This window comes from Lucilia sericata, unplaced genomic scaffold (assembly GCF_015586225.1).
Source record: "Lucilia sericata isolate MDLA Ls3-8-SP2 unplaced genomic scaffold, ASM1558622v1 Contig000692F_arrow, whole genome shotgun sequence".
NCBI lineage: Eukaryota > Metazoa > Arthropoda > Insecta > Diptera > Calliphoridae > Lucilia > Lucilia sericata.
The window spans coordinates 187,569-201,561 of record NW_023994695.1 but is presented as its reverse complement, the minus strand read 5'-3'; the positions used below and the strand labels follow the sequence as shown (position 1 = coordinate 201,561).

The 13,993-nt window shown below is 29.8% G+C and overlaps 2 protein-coding genes across 7 annotated transcripts in view; one reads left to right on the top strand and one right to left on the bottom strand.

The window, feature by feature from the left end:
* LOC119607407 (pyruvate carboxylase, mitochondrial) overlaps positions 1–13,993 on the bottom strand; it is an 88,864-nt gene that overhangs the window by 25,385 nt on the left and 49,486 nt on the right. For 2 of the 5 annotated variants that reach the window (XM_037961291.1, XM_037961295.1), the window contains exons 1-2: positions 13,167–13,291; positions 12,765–12,908 (exon numbers count right to left, since the gene is read on the bottom strand). The exons of 1 other annotated variant lie outside the window; for it this stretch is intronic. The gene's annotated coding sequence lies outside the window, so the exon portion shown is untranslated. Of the gene's footprint in view, positions 1–6,885; positions 6,896–12,764; positions 12,909–13,166; positions 13,292–13,993 lie in introns of those variants that run through there. 2 more of the 5 variants (XM_037961292.1, XM_037961293.1) reach the window with 2 other exon arrangements.
* LOC119607410 (arylsulfatase J) overlaps positions 1–13,993 on the top strand; it is a 71,788-nt gene that overhangs the window by 38,713 nt on the left and 19,082 nt on the right. The window lies entirely within an intron of this gene.

Below are 13,993 nucleotides of genomic sequence, written 5' to 3'. Positions count from 1 at the left end.
TATTCTATAGTCTGGACTATAGACTTTTCTATAGTCTGGACTATAGTCTATAGTCTGGACTATGGACGATTATATAGTCTGGACTATAGACTATTCTATAAATTGGACTATTGACTATTCTATAGATTGGACTATTGACTATTCTATACTTTGGACTATAGACTATAGAATAGTCTGGACTATAGACTATTCTATAGTCTGGACTATAGACTATTCTATAGTCTGGACTATAGACTATTCTATAGTCTGGACTATAGACTATTCTATAGTCTGGACTATAGACTATTCTATAGTCTGGACTGTAGACTATTCAATAGTCTGGACTATAGACTATTCTATAGTCTGGACTATAGGCTATTCTATAGTCTGGACTATAGAATAGTCTGGACTATAGGCTATTCTATAGTCTGGACTATAGACTATTCTATAGTCTGGACTGAAAGACTATTCTATAGTCTGGACTGAAAGACTATTCTATAGTCTGGACTGAAAGACTATTCTATAGTCTGGACTATAGACTATTCTATAGTCTGGACTATAGATTGGACTATTGACTATTCTATAGTTTGGACTATAGACTATTCTATAGTTTGGACTATAGACTATTCTATAGTCTAAACTATTGACTATTCTATAGTCTGGACTAGAGACTATTCTACTATAGACTATACTCCAGACTATAGACTATTCGATAGTCTAGAGACTATTAGAATGGGCCATTAAACTCTGGTTTTGAATTAAAATGTTTAAGATATCTGATCTTTCCAGTGCTTTTTTCATAATTTAATTTAAATTTATCTGGTTTTGGTTTCATTTTATTATTAGTTATTTTTAGAACAGATATAAATTGTTGCAAACTTTTTAAACTTGTTTTATAATTAAATTATTTTTTTTGAAAAAAAGCATTTTCGCAAACATTTGTATAAAAAGATCAAATAAAATTATAATTTCATTATTTGCTTAACTAGTTAACCATTAAAATCTATTATTAGTCTACAAACTTAATTTTATTAAGCGAACACACCCATTGTTAAATCGTATACATTTTGAAGATAAACAATCCATAATAATAGATAAATTAGCAGCGACTAAAAATGGTTTATAAAAAAAAAACGAATTTGCGTATCATGTCCCAAAGTGAGAAAACCGCATGTTATTTTCATGAGCGCAAAAAAAAAAAACTCAAAATGTGCGTGAGTTTTGGTACATACTTTTAAATAGAGCAAATAGTAACAGGTGTTTAATTATAAACAATTGGCCACACTGACTTTTGACAGTTAAAACGTTATGCGTTTAATGTTGCCAACTTTAATTTTCATTAAAAGGACGAGAGAAAAGAACATAAAATGCAAATTTTGAATATTTTTAAAATCATTTTCAATATATTTTTTTTGCAAAACACTTTTCTTTTGATATCATGGAACTAGCCACTTAATTGTGTAGGGTATGCAGATTATAAAATATAACGAGTGGGTGTCAGTCAGTTTTAGAATATTTTTGTTTGTTTTAAGTTTTTGTTTTCGTTTTAGTAGAAAATAGAAATGTTTTTTTTTATAATTTATTTTGCCATAAAATAGTAAACATTAAGTTAAAATGATAAATAAATATTATATAATTAAAAAATAAATTTTATGATGAAATTTTAAGAGTTCTTTACAGAAAATTTTATATTTTATTGTTTTAAAAATATTTTCTTAAAATCGTTTACCTTTAAAGGGTTAATTTAATTTTACTTTTTTTTGTAATTCATGGTTGTTAAATTTGTATTATTTGTTCATTGAACTATATATTACTCAGTGTTTTTTAAAATATTGTTATTGTTTTTAGTGGCAATTACAACAAATTTGCAAAAAAAAAGTGAATGGAAAACATACGTTAATTAACCACATTTTAATTTAACAATATTATATTTCACAATAAATATTTAACAAATTAATATTTATTTAATAATTTTTAAACATTTTTTTCCCAAAAATATGATTCTTTTTCATAAATAGGTGTGAATAAATGAAAATGGCGTGAAAAGTTTAGTTTATAGTCTGAGCCATAGTTTGGTCTATAGTCTGGACTATAATTTAGTCTGTAGTCTGGACTAAAGATTAGTCTATAGTCGGGACTAAAGATTAGTCTATAGTATGGCCTATAGTTTGGTATATAGTCTGGACTATAGTTTAGTATATAGTCTGGATTATAGTTTGGTCCATAGTCTGGAGTATAGTTTAGACTGTATTCTGGACTATAGTTTAGTCTATAGTCTGCAATACAGTGCAATCTATAGTCTGGCCTATAGTTCAGTCTATAGTCTGGACTATAGACTACATAGTCTAGTCTATATTCTAGTGTATAGTCTAGTCTATAGTCTAGTCTATAGTCTACTCTATAGTCTAGTCTATAGTCTAGTCTATGGTCTAGTCTATAGTCTAGTCTATAGTCTAGTCTATAGTCTAGTCTATAGTCTAGTCTATAGTCTAGTCTATAGTCTAGTCTATAGTCTAGTCTATAGTCTAGTCTATAGTCTAGTCTATAGTCTAGTCCATAGTCTAGTCTGTAGTCTAGTCTATAGTCTAGTCTATAGTCTAGTCTATAGTCTAGTCTATAGTCTAGTCTATAGTCTGGTCTATAGTTTAGTCTATAGTCTAATCTATAGTCTAGTCTATAGTCTAGTCTATAGTCTAGTCTATAGTCTAGTCTATAGTCTAGTCTATAGTCTAGTCTATAGTCTAGTCTATAGTCTAGTCTATAGTCTAGTCTGTAGTCTAGTCTATAGTCTAGTCTGTAGTCTAGTCTAGTCTAGTCTATAGTCTAGTCTATAGTCTAGTCTATAGTCTGGTCTATAGTCTAGTCTATAGTCTAATCTATAGTCTAGTCTATAGTCTAGTCTATAGTCTAGTCTATAGTCTAGTCTATAGCCTAGTCTATAGTCTAGTCTATAGTCTAGTCTATAGTCTAGTCTATAGTCTAGTCTATAGTCTAATCTATAGTCTAGTCTAGTCTATAGTCTAGTCTATAGTCTAGTCTATAGTCTGGTCTATAGTCTAGTCTATAGTCTAATCTATAGTCTTGTCTATAGTCTAGTCTATAGTCTAGTCTATAGTCTAATCTATAGTCTAGTCTATAGTCTAATCTATAGTCTAGTCTATAGTCTAGTCTATAGTCTAGTCTATAGTCTAGTCTATAGTCTAGTCTATAGTCTAGTCTATAGTCTAGTCTATAGTCTAGTCTATAGTCTAGTCTATAGTCTAGTCTATAGTCCAGTCTAAAGTCTAGTCTATAGTCCAATCTATAGTCTAGTCTATAGTCTAGTCTATAGTATAGTCTATAGTCTAGTCTATAGTCTAGTCTATAGTCTAGTCTATAGTCTAGTCTAGTCTATAGTCTAGTCTATAGTCTAGTCTATAGACTAGTCTATAGACTAGTCTATAGTCTAGTATATAGACTAGACTAGACTATAGACTAGACTATAGACTAGACTATAGACTATAGACTATACTATAGACTAGACTATAGACTAGACTATAGATTGGACTATAGACTAGACTTTAGACTGGACTATAGACTAGACTATAATCTATAGTCTAGTCTATAGTCTAGTCTATAGTCTGGTCTATAGTCTAGTCTATAGTCTAATCTATAGTCTAGTCTATAGTCTAGTCTATAGTCTAGTCTATAGTCTAGTCTATAGCCTAGTCTATAGTCTAGTCTATAGTCTAGTCTATAGTCTAGTCTATAGTCTAGTCTATAGTCTAATCTATAGTCTAGTCTAGTCTATAGTCTAGTCTATAGTCTAGTCTATAGTCTGGTCTATAGTCTAGTCTATAGTCTAATCTATAGTCTTGTCTATAGTCTAGTCTATAGTCTAGTCTATAGTCTAATCTATAGTCTAGTCTATAGTCTAATCTATAGTCTAGTCTATAGTCTAGTCTATAGTCTAGTCTATAGTCTAGTCTATAGTCTAGTCTATAGTCTAGTCTATAGTCTAGTCTATAGTCTAGTCTATAGTCTAGTCTATAGTCTAGTCTATAGTCCAGTCTAAAGTCTAGTCTATAGTCCAATCTATAGTCTAGTCTATAGTCTAGTCTATAGTATAGTCTATAGTCTAGTCTATAGTCTAGTCTATAGTCTAGTCTATAGTCTAGTCTAGTCTATAGTCTAGTCTATAGTCTAGTCTATAGACTAGTCTATAGACTAGTCTATAGTCTAGTATATAGGCTAGTCTAGACTAGTCTATAGTCTAGTCTATAGTCTACTCTATTCTATAGTCTAGTCTATAGTCTAGACTATAGTCTAGTCTATAGTCTAGACTATGGTCTAGTCTATAGTCTAGACTATGGTCCAGACTATGGTCTAGACTATGGTCTAGACTATGGTCTAGACTATGGTCTAGACTATGGTCTAGACTATGGTCTAGACTATGGTCTAGAATATGGTTTAGACTATGGTCTAGTCTATAGTCTAGTCTATAGTCTAGACTATAGTCTCGTATATTGTCTAGTCTATAGTCTCGTCTATAGTCTCGGTTATAGTCTAGTCTTTATTCTAGAGTATATTCTAGTCTATAATCTAGTCGAGTCTACCGTTTAGTCTAGTATACAGTTTAGTGTAGTCTACAGTCTAGTCTATAGTCTAGTCGATAGTCTCTACTATTGTCTAGTCTATAGTATCTACTATATTCGAGTCAACAGTCTAGTCTGCTATAGTCTGGAAGTCTAGTCTATAGTCTGGCTGATAATATTGACAATAGTCTAGTCTATAGTCTATACTATAATTTACTTTGCAGTCCCGACTATAGTTTAGTGTATTGTATTGAATTTCGACTATAGATTAAGCAATATTGTAGGCTATTGTCTGGACTATTGCCTAGTCTATAGTTTGGACTATAGTTTAGTCTACATTCTGTACTGTATTCTGGATAATAATCTATAGCATGGGTCAAAGTTGGGACTACAGACTAAACTATAGTCTAGTCTAGTCTAGTCTGGACTACAATCTTGTTTTTAGAGTGGACTAAAATCTGTTCTATAGCCGGGACTAGACTATAGTCTGGACAATAGTCTAGTCTTTAGTCTGGACTATACTGTAGTCTATAGTCTGGTCAGTAGACTAGATTATAGTGTAATTTATAATTTGAAATATATCTAGACTATAGTGTGGAAAAGTCCATTCCGACTTAACCTCTAAAGCGATTTAATTCCTTCAAAGTCTAGACATTTAAATATATTCAGTATATAAGATTTGTATTCATTATGTAAATGATAATTTAAATTAAATAAAATGAATGAGAAAAATAAATACAATTCAATAGCTATGGAAGAGGTTATCGTATCAATTGAAATGATAATTAAGTGAAGAAAATACATTAACGGTTGGTATTAAAGTCCTTGCCAATTTTATTTATCAAAAAATAATTTCTTTTTTTAAATAAAATTATGATTTTTATGTAGTGTTACATAATAATTTTTAAAAAAATATTTAAATATTTTACAAACTAAAGCAAAATATTTAGGCTATGAACTATTTTATCAGTGAATAATTTAAAGAATTTTTTAACTTGCCATTTTTACAAATTGCATTATTAATAGTATGGAGCGTCGTTTTTTTTTTTATATAGCAACGATTTGGAATCTGGACTTTGACAATTGAAAAATGTCAATGCTGTGTGTGTTTATTTAAATTAATACAAAATAAATGTATAAATAAATAAAAAAATTGTATAGACTGTCTAGTGCTATTGAAATACATTTCTTGAAAGTATGTTATTGTATATTCTTTTGTTATTTAAATTAAATAATGATAACATGTGTTTCTTAGAACAATTTTGCAACAAAAAACAGTAATAAACTAATTTCTTATTACACAGATAAGATTAAAAAAATATTTTATTTTTATATTAAAGGGAAAAAGCAAATTGATTGAGTAGTTCAAGGCAAAAGTGCAAAAAATTAAATTTATAAAATTATCTAAAAAAATGTCCATTTTTGTTTGAAATTAAACATTTTCTTTAAATTTTTATTATAATAAATTTAAATCACATTAAACTTTAATAATATCTTTAATAATAAGTTTAAAAAAACAAACATTTCTGTATAAAAATATACAAAATTTTGGCTAATCATTCAATTTTTTATGTTTGCCAAATGCTGCCCATATTTATAAACGTCACACGAGTTGGCAACACCGTGTTTACTAACGAGCCTCTTTTTCTTTGACAATTAAAAAGCTTACTTTTTTTCTTAATACATTTTATGTTAATGTCAACTAGTTAAAGGTTAAAAAACATGTTCCCCATATACATACATAAATACATACATATGTATGTATATAATTTTGTATGTACAATTGTTTGTGTTTTGAGTATTAATTTACACACGAGTTTGATTGGATGAAATAAGAAAATTGATTTTTCTTCAAAAAAAAAAAAAAAAAAACACAAACAATAACAAAACAAAAAGCCGTACAAAAATACGCAACAGCAAAACACAGCAATGACAAAGTTGTCAAGTGTGAAGAAAAACAATAATAATAATAATAAAATACATATAATAACAACAAAAACAAACTCTATAAACAAGAACTAAAGAAAAATTAAGATGACGATGAAAAAAAATAAAATCTTATAGAAAAAAATCAACCATTTTTATAGACCCTCGTGATTTTATTTTGAGTTGTCATTTTTAAATGACATAAATTAACTGAAATATCACCACCACCAAGCAAGTTGCTATTATTAACAAAAAATATGAAAAAAATAGATTGAAGAACAAAATATTTGTTTTTATCATATTGTAGAAAAAGAACTAAAATAGCACACGTTTTTTTTTGTTGGGTGGTGCATAAAAAATGTATATGTATAATAGATCATTTCGTTAGATTGATAAATAATACGACTTAAAAATCCTTTATAAAAATTTGGTCGTGATCTATTGTCCGGACTATAGGCGATCTATTGTACTATAGGTTAGTCTATATTCTGGAAAAAAGGCCACTCTATGATTTTAAATATAGTCTTGACTATATGCTATAGTCTAGTCAGGACTATAGATTAGTCTATAGTATTGACTATAGTCTGGATTATAGTTTAGTATGTAGTCTGGTATATAGTCTGGACTATATTATTTTCTATAGTCTACACTAGTATGGACTATAGTCTAGAATATTTGTATATAGTCCAGTCTATAGTCTGGCCTATAGTCTACACTATAAACTGGCCTATAGTCTATAGTCTACACTATAGTCTGGACCATAGTCTAATCTATAGGATACACTATAGTCTAGTCAATAGTCTACACTATAGTCTGGACTATAGTCTAGTCTATAGTCTACACTATAGTCTGGACTATAGTCTAGTCTATAGTCTGGACTATTGTCTAGTCTATAGTCTAGTCTATAGTCTGAACTATTGTCTAGTCTACAGTCTCGACTATTGTCTAGTCTATAGTCTGGACTACAGCCTAGTCTATAGTCTGGATTATAGTTTAGTCCATAGTCTGGACTATAGTCTAGTCCATAGTCTGGAGGATAGTCTAGTTTATAGTCTAAACTACAGTCTAGTCTATAGTCTACACTATAGTTTGGACTGAAGTCTAATCTATAGTCTGGGCTATAGCCTAGTCTATAGTATATACTATAGTCTTGTCTATAGTCTGGACTATAGTCTAGTCCATAGTCTGAACTATAGTCTAGTCCATAGTCTGGACTAAAGTCTAATCTATAGGCTGGACTATAGCCTAGTCTATAGTATATACTATAGTCAGGACTATAGTCTAGTCTATAGTCTGGACTATAGTCTAGTCCATAGTCTGGACTATAGTTTAGTCCATAGTCTGAACTATAGTCTAGTCCATAGTCTGGACTATAGTCCAGTCTATAGTCTGGACTATAGTCTAGTCTATAGTCTGAACTATAGTCTAATCCATAGTCTGGACTATAGTCTAGTCCATAGTCTGGGCTATTGTCTAGTATATAGTCTGAGCTATAATCTAGACTATAGTCTAGTTCATAGTCTGGACTATAGTCTAGTTCATAGTCTGGACTATAGTTTTGTCCATAGTCTGGACTATAGTCCATAGTCTGTACTATAGTCTGGACTGAAGTCTACCCTATAGTCTACAATATAGTCTGGACTATAGTGTCTAGTCCATATTCTGGGCTATTGTCTAGTATATAGTCTGAACTATAATCTAGACTATAGTCTAGTCCATAGTCTGGACTATAGTGTTGTCCATAGTCTGGACTATAGTCCAGTCCATAGTCAGTACTATATTCTGGACTGAAGTCTACCCTATAGTCTACACTATAGTCTGGACTATAGTCTATACAGTAGTCTGGACTATAGTCTATACTATAGTCTGGACTATAGTCTGTATTATAGTCTGGACTATAGTCTTGACTATAACCTGGACTATAGTCTTGACTATAACCTGGACTATAGTCTTGACTATAGCCTGGACTATAGTCTGGACTGTAGTCTACACTATAGTCTGGACTACAGACTAGTTTATAGTCTGGACTATTATCTAGTCTATAGTCTGGGTTATAGTCTAGCCTATTGTCTGTATCTGAACAAAAGTATAGTTTATAGACAGGTCAGGGCTGCCGAATATAAAATTCAAAAATATGTTAACACTAACAGCACCAACGTAAAATCATCTCTTTACACTACATTACGCTCGAGTAACTAACTGCGTTTTAGTTAACAAATCTTATTTTTGACATTTAATAAGTTAATTTTCGTTTATCGTTCAAACGTAACCGGTGTCATCAAACAATTTAATATTTTTTTAGCAATCTACTTTAATAAAAATTAAATATTAAACAAATTTAAGATATTAAATATCATGAAACTAATAGTTGACGCTTGTTTTAATTAATATATTTAAATACCAACCGCAACACAAATTTTCTATTGTTTTTTAACTTTAAGAATATCAAATTAATTCCAAACCTTTTAAATGACAATAATAAAATTATGCAAGTAATTGTTTATAATTTTTATAAGTTGTAGAAAATATTCTACAAAATTCCGTTGTAACTTTAACGTTATTAGTCACTTTTATTGTCATTCACAATAAACTGTTAACAGCCTTATTAATAAATTAGTAAAATGCATTTTTTTGCATTATTCTTTTTTTTATTTGCTGTACTTACAATATGTAAATTTGTTTAATAATAATACATATTTACATTAAACTTGTAGACAAATAGTACTTATTGAAATAATACAAAAAAAGTACAATTAACATTTTTTCGAAAAGAGATGTACTGTATAAATAAATAAATATGAAGGGAGAGTTTGTAAAGAGAATTTCAATAGAATATTGAATTTATTAGTTAGACAAATGCATATATTATGCACTTATTAACATTGTAAAGTAACGTCATTATTTCACTAAACGGTACGTATATTTGCAGAGATGGAAATTTCTATAGTATTAATATATTTAGAGTATGGCATGTTTTATTGAAAATATCTAGTGCTTAGCAAAGTTCTTGAAATTAATCTTTAAGTTAACAAAAATTGTGGCTTTATTTCTAAAATATGTACTTAAATTCCGTTAAGGCACTTTAACAAATAAGCTCTTACTAATAATTAAATATCATTTGTTTGCAACTTTCCAGCCCTGCTTCACTTTATAAGTGTGATTTATTACACTATCATTGTCATGGAATTTTCAATAAAAATCTATTGAAATTAAGTAAGAAAATTAGTAAATAAAAGAAAAATGCACCTTTAAAGTGGGTCTATTTTAATCTAATATACATATCGACAAAAATTTTTAGCACAGATTTTTAGTTTGTAGGTTAAACTAAAAGTTAAAGCTAGATTAATACAATGTTAGAGTATCAAAGAAATACACTAGCTATAGACTTGCTATAGAACATTCTATAGTCTTGACTATAGAACAGTCTATAGTGTTGACTTTAGAACAGTCTATAGTGTTGACTATAGAACAGTCTATAGTCTTATCTACAGAATAGTTTATAATCTTGACCATAGATCACTCTATAGTCTTAACCATAGATCACTCTATAGTCTTAACTATAGATCGCTCTATAATCTTGACTATAGTCAACACTATAGACTGTTCTATAGTCTTGACTATAGATCGCTCTATGGTCTTGAATATAGATCGCTCTATAGTCTTGACTTAACATCACTCTATAGTCTTGACTATAGATCACTCTATATTCTTGACCATGGATCGCCCTATAGCTCGCTCTATAGACTCGACTATGGATCGCTCCATAGTATTGACTATAGATCGCTCTGATGTCTTGACTATAGATCGCTCTGATGTCTTGACTATAGATCGCTCTATAGTCTTGACTATAGATCACTCTATAGTCTTGACTATAGATCGCTCTATAGTCTTGACTATAGATCACTCTATAGTCTTGACTATAGATACTCTATAGTCTTGACTATAGATCACTCTATAGTCTTGACTATAGATCACTCTATAGTCTTGACTACAGATCACTCTATAGTCTTGACTATAGATCATTCTATAGTCTTGACTATAGCTCACTCCGTAGTCTTGACTATAGATCACTCTATAGTCTTGACTATAGATCACTCTATAGTCTTGACTATAGATCACTCTATAGTCTTGACTATAGATCACTCTATAGTCTTGACTATAGATCACTCTATAGTCTTGACTATAGATCACTCTATAGTCTTGACTATAGATACTCTATAATCTTGACTATAGATCACTCTATAGTCTTGACTATAGATCACTCTATAGTCTTGACTACAGATCACTCTATAGTCTTGACTATAGATCATTCTATAGTCTTGACTATAGCTCACTCCGTAGTCTTGACTATAGATCACTCTATAGTCTTGACTATAGATCACTCTATAGTCTTGACTATAGATCACTCTATAGTTTTGACTATAGCTCACTCTATAGTCTTGACTATAGCTCACTCTATAGTCTTGACTATAGATCACTCTATAGTCTTGATTATAGATCACTCTATAGTCTTGACTATAGATCACTCTATAGTCTTGACTATAGATCATTCTATAGTCTTGACTATAGATCACTCTATAGTCTTGACTATAGATCACTGTATAGTCTTGACTATAGATCACTCTATAGTCTTGACTATAGATCGGTCTATTGTCTTGGCTATAGATCGGCCTATAGTCTTGACTGTAGAACAGTCTAGAGTCTTGTCTGTAGATCGGTCTATAGTCTTGACTATGGAACAGTCTAGAGTCTTGACTATAGAACAGCCTAGATTCTTAACTATAGAACAGTCTCTGTATAGTCTTGACTATAGATCACTCTATAGTCTTGACTATAGATCGCTCTATAGTCTTCACTATAGATCGGTCTATTGTCTTGGCTATAGATCGGCCTATAGTCTTGACTATAGATCAGTCCATAGTCTTGACTATAGAACAGTCTATAGTCTTGACTATTGATCAGTCCATAGTCTTGACTATAGAACAGTCTATGGTCTTGACTATAGATTAGTCTATAGTCTTGACTATAGATCAGTCTATAGTCTTGACTATAGATCAGTCTATAATCTTGACTATAGATCAGTCTGTAGTCTTGACTAGAGATCAGTCTATAGTTTTGACTATAGATCAGTCTTGATTATAGAATAGTCTGGACTATAGATCAATCCATAGTTAGAACTATATATCAGTTTATAGTCTGGACTATAGATCTGTTTATAGTCTGAATTATATATCAGTTTGTAGTGTAGACTATAGAGTGATAGATCAGTCTACAGTCTTTGTTATGGAACAGTCTATGGTCTTCACTATAGAACAGTCCAAAGTCTGCACTATACTTCAGTTTATAGTCTGGGCTATAGATCAGTCTGTTGTCTAGACTATAGATAGATTACTCTACGGTCTTGTTTATATAGATCCGTCTGTAGTCTTGACTTTAGTTAAAGTTAGTGTAGGGTTTAACACAGTCTATCAATAACAACAGTTGTGTTTTGTTGCTATCAATGAGTGTTAACGCTTAAAGTTAGCAACAACACGAACATTACCTGACTTGGCATCACTCCACAGAAGAAATCTGCTAAATCTTGAAATTATTTACAATTTCTTGAAAAGGTTTTTTTATTTGGTAATTTTCTTTGATTTAAATTTTATTTTAAAATATTTTTTTATTGTTTGACATAAACACATTAATATTTGTATTTTTATTTTTGAATTGGTAGCACTTTTATCAACGTTAAAATTAACTTGTATAATTTTACACGTTAACTCCTAACGTTTATAAATTTTAAATTTATATGAAATTGCCTTTGAACGTTAGCAACAAAACACAACTAACATAATACCAAAGATCATCCTTATTTTATGGAATTAAACCAAGTAAAACCTTATCATCTCGTTATATATTTCGTGTGTGTAAAAAAAATCTAAATACAATAAAAAAAAGTAATTACGTTGCCAACAAATGTCAAACACACGCATTAATTCTCAGACTTAATAAAAAAAAAACTGTAAAAGTACTTGTGTGCGTGTAAGTGTCAACAAGAGTTTGTGTGAGTATAACTCATAATTTGACAATTCATCACTGTTAGGCGTATTTGTTTAATATTTAAAAAAAAACCGGTGATATGATTTATTTTAAACTATTTCAAGTTTATTTTAAAGGTCAATTTATGTCTAGAATTTGATTTTTCCACACGTCCTTTTGTGGCAAAATTCTTTTTATTGAATATATTTTTCTTTTGCTACCAGAAGACATGTGTTCTTTTTGGTTTTCATTTGCTTCACTTACCTTTTTTTTTTATTTAATAAAAATCCAAATGTTTGACGTAACTTTTTTTGTGGTTTTTCTTTTAGCGTTTAGATTTTCTTTTGATTATTATTTAAATCCTCTTGTAAAAGAAATTGTCTTATTTTTGCACGGCAATGAAAATTGCTAATTGTTTTGTGTAATAATAAAGAAAAAAATGCAAAAAAAAAAGAATTAGAGAAAAAAAATTAAATAATAATTACAATATGCCTGTGGATTGCATAAATATTACAAAATTAACAAATATAAAAAAATCTTAATTATTTTACTAATATTTTTTTCCATTTTAATAATCACATACGCAATTAAAAAAAGCACATTTATTAAAAAAAAAAAAATAAACTATTATCAAAAAAATTAAAAAAAAAATTTGTTCACACTAACCAAATATAAGAAACAATTCTTTTTTATACTTAAAGTATAGAATTAAAAACACTCCGTTTATAACTTTAACAACGACCCACTCGCACCAAAGTCTCACGACCGACTAACTGAATGACAAAATGCAAACAGAAATCTATATATTTTCACATGCAAAAAAAGTTTTTATATATATAATACAAAAAAGAAGAAGAACAAATATTATCACAAACAACAAAACATATACAAAAGCCCAAAAGAAATGAGAAAACAAAAACAAAAAATTGTAAACAACAACACACAACATATGTTCTAAAATTCTCTAAAAACGACCAGAGTTCCACCACCACGAGAGAGAGAGAGAGAGGGACTCAGTCACATGCAGAGAATTATCATCGAGAACAATATAGTATGAGCGGGTGCTACCCAAAACGATAACGGTTATTGCTGCTGCTGCCAAAACTTTTGGGGAAGAAAACTGAAAAAAAAAACGCCATAAATATGGAAGAGCTTTAACATTGCTCTTGGAAATGCGAATAAAGGAAAATAAAGCAAAAATAAAGCTTTATTTTTCACATTACCTGATGTCGTCTATACTGAATGTATCTGGTATTTTATGGATGTTTTTTGTTGTTTACCAAACGATAAAAGAAACCGGTATTTTGAATCATGTACACGAAAATTATGAGAGTAGTTAGAAATAAAGTAAATTTGTGGGTTTTGTACGTGGTTGGTTTGTTAAGTGAATGAAAAAAATATATTCTGAAATATAGTATGAGCTAATGTTTATAGTCCAGATTATAGACTAGAATATAGTCCACAGTGTAGATTAAATCATTGCCCAACTATTT